This window comes from Callorhinus ursinus, unplaced genomic scaffold (assembly GCF_003265705.2).
Source record: "Callorhinus ursinus isolate GAN/ISIS: 27379988/994484 unplaced genomic scaffold, GSC_fseal_2.0 scaffold6, whole genome shotgun sequence".
NCBI lineage: Eukaryota > Metazoa > Chordata > Mammalia > Carnivora > Otariidae > Callorhinus > Callorhinus ursinus.
The window spans coordinates 1433822-1437758 of NW_027397068.1; positions in this window are offsets into that span (position 1 = coordinate 1433822).

Consider the following 3937-nt stretch of genomic DNA (forward strand, 5'->3'; position numbering starts at 1 on the left):
TTAATAATGAAGACCTAACAAAACTGTTATAATTTATCATAACCACTAATATAACAAATACTTATCCTTTAAAAATTTAGAAATCTACAACTCTCTAAAACTAATATATGAATTCAATTAAGTTGCAATAATAATCCCAATAATTTTTAAGGGAAGGTCAAGGCTAAGAGTTGTATATGATTCAAGAAGACTGCTTTGATCAACTTAAATATTTCTAAAAGGTTGAATATATTGAGAACAGAAATGCTTCTGTTGGATTTGGCAATGGTGACCCTGCTACAGATCATCGTTGGCCTTGGCAAAGGTAATGGTAGGAACAGATTTTGGACTTCAGAAGTTTGAATGAGTGGATGTGAAATGGCATTACTGCTAATGGCATCACTTTTGAGAAGTGTGTAAAAAAAGTGGAAGACGGGTCGTGCAAGGGGATTCTGAAGATAGAATTCCTAAAGCATGTTTGTAGGCTAGTGGGTATAATGCCAGTGATTCCGATGAAATTCTTACTCACTTATTCCAAAGAAAATGTTTTCCCTTTACTTACATATCCTTAAATAAAGATAAGCATATGCATTTCTGGTAATTACTAATGAACAGTGTCCACAGATTCTCCCACGGTCTTTCTCAGATTTTACCAAAATATTGATTACAATGGAACTGTACAATGGAATTTACATTGTTATATTTATAGCTGTTGATGAAGTTGTTGTCCACAGCTCCTAGATCAGTTCCCAGTATTCATTCATCTATCCACCCATCATTTGCTAAATGGTTAGGAAGTTTTTGTAGGCTTACTGTGTGCAAGAAATTAAAGTAAGGTAGACTATCCAGACTAAGACATCTGAATTCTGATCTTCTGTCTCTCTCTTACCTTATTCTATTATACTGTTAACTAATTCAGAATATGAAGAACAAAGAAAAACTCATCTCCTATATAGACTACCTCTTCTCCTTTGCCTACACAAGTAGAAACTATAACAAAACTATGATTAGGTTAGAAAAACTTAACATTATGAATAAAGTTAAGAGACAAAACACAAACTGACAAATGTTTATTAGATGGCAAAATATGGCTGATATTCTTTTTTTTTTTAAGATTTTATTTATTTATTTGAGAGAGAGAGAGAATGAGAGATAGAAAGCACGAGAGGGAAGAGGGTCAGAGGGAGAAGCAGACTCCCTGCTGAGCAGGAAGCCCGATGCGGGACTCGATCCCGGGACTCCAGGATCATGACCTGAGCCAAAGGCAGTCGCTTAACCAACTGAGCCACCCAGGTGCCCAATATGGCTGATATTCTTAAAAGGTTTTTTAAAAACCAATTGGAAAAGAAAGATTACCAAATCAGAAAATGATAAACAGGCAATTCCTCACAAGATAAAAAAGCAGATAATAAGATAACTGTTTAAACCCCTAATAATCACAAATTAAATAATAATGAAAAAACTTATTTTCCCTTTTATATTATCAATGAAGATGAAGAATATTAAAACCTAGTGCTGGTGAAATATTTAGAAGCTGATACTTTCCTATAATGCTAAGGGGAGGGCCAATTGGTACAACCTTTTTGAGGACAGTGTTGAGAACATGTATTAAATCTTACAGTGTGAATTCTTTGGAACCTAGTAATACCACTACTTAAAATGTTCTATTAGGGAATTCATCAAAATCCTCTGCAAAGATTCATGAAGAGAATTCAGAGCTATGTTATTTATAATTGCAAAAAACTAGGAATACTTAAATGTCCTTCAACATACATACTGAATATTATATTCCAATAATATACCCCAATATAACAAGGATTTGGGAGATTATATTGTATGTTTATAATGGAATACTATATAACAATTACAAATGATCTCACAAAGAATAGTTACATAAATATGTATGTTATATTCATTAGTGACAATATTATACATTTAAAATACAAATATATATATCTGGCTATCTCTCTCTCTCTCTAAAGCATATTTATATATAGCTATCCATATATATTTATTTATATTCACATGGAGAAAAAGGAATTGATACAACAATAATAGTATTTAAGTGATGAGATTATTGTTGATTTGCCATGTGTTTTTCAAGTTTTTTTGCATTGAACACATACTACTTTTATAAAGAGAAATAATTGCTGTCATAAAAACATAAGAGTGAATTATTATTATTTTCCTACTTCCTAATGTTAGGTAGCAGACAGCTGCATCCTTTGGAAGTATGTAAAAAAAGAAATCATGACTTCTGTCCCAAAAGGTCAAACTGAGAGGTTTTTGATCACTGCTTCAATCTCGTTACTGGCTATTGGCCTATTCAGGTTGTCAATTTCTTCCTGTTTCAGTCTTGGCAGCTTATAGATTTCCAGGAAGGCATCCATTTCATCCAGATTGCTCAGTTTTTTGGCATATAGTTTTGATAATAATTTCTAATAATTGTTTCTATTTCTTTGGTGTTAGTCGTGATCTCTCCCCTTTCATTCATAATTTTATTAATTTGGGTCCATTCTCTTTTCTTTTGGATAAGTCTGGCCAGTGGTTTATCGATCTTATTAATTCTTTCAAAGAACCAGCTTCTAGTTTCATTGATCTGGTCTACTGTGTTTCTGGTTTCTAATTCATTGATTTCTGCTCTAATCTTAATTATTTCTCTTCTAATGCTTGGCTTAGGCATCATGTGTTCATTTTTCTCTAGTTCTTTAAGGTGTAGAGTTAGTTGGTGAATTTGGAATTTTTCTATTTTTTTTGAGTGAAGCTTGGATGGCTATGTATTTCCCCCTTAGGACTGCCTTTGCAGTATCCTGTAGGTTTTGGACCGATGTGTTTTCATTCTCACTGGTTTCCATGAATTGTTTAAGTTCTTCTTTGATTTCCTGGTTGACCCAAACATTCTTGAGCAAAGTGGTAACTTTAGTTTCCAAGTGTTTAAATTTCTTTCAAATTTTTTCTTGTGATTGAGTTCCAGTTTTAAAGCACTGGTGGTCTGAGAATAAACAGGGAATAATCTCAATCTTTTGGTATCAGTTGAGACCTGATTTGTGACCCGGTATGTGGTCTATTCTGGAGAAAGTTCCATGTGCGCTTGAGAAGAATGAGTGTTCTGTTGTTTTAGGGTGGAATGTTCTGTCTATATCTATGAGGTCCTTTTATTTATTTATTTATTTATTTATTTATTTATTTATTTATTTTTCTGTTATTATATTATGTTAATCACTATACATTACATCATTAGTTTTTGATGTAGTGTTCCATGATTCGTTGTTTGCATATAACACCCAGTGCTCCATGCAGAAAGTGCCCTCTTTAATATCCATCACCCATCTGGTCCAGTGTGTCATTCAGAACTCTGGTTTCTTTGTTGATTTTCTACTTAGATGATCTGTCTATTACTGAGAGTGGGGTACTGAGGTCTCCTACAATTAACGTATTGTTATCAATATGACTCTTTATTTTGGTTAACAGTTGACTTATGTAGATGGCTGCTCCCATGTTGGGGCCATAGATATTTACAATTGTTAGATCTTCTTGTGGGATAGACCCTTTAGGATGATATAGTGTCCTTCTGTGTCTCTAACTACAGACTTTAGTTTAAAATCTAATTTGTCTGATATGAGAATTGCTACCCCAGCTTTCTTTTGAGGACCACTGGCATGGAAGATGGATCTCCATCCCTTCACGTTCAGTCTGGATGTATCTTTAGGTTCAAAATGAGTCTCTTGTAGAGTCCAGGGCCTGATGGATTCCCTGGGGAATTCTACCAAACATTCAAAGAAGAAATAATACCTGTTCTACTGAAGCTGTTTCAAAAAATAGAAATAGAAGGAAAACATTCTATGAGGCCAACATTACTTTAATCCCCAAACCAGGCAAAGACCCCATCAAAAAGGAGAATTTCAGACTGATATCCCTGATGAATATGGATTCCAAAATCCTCAACAAAATCCTAGCT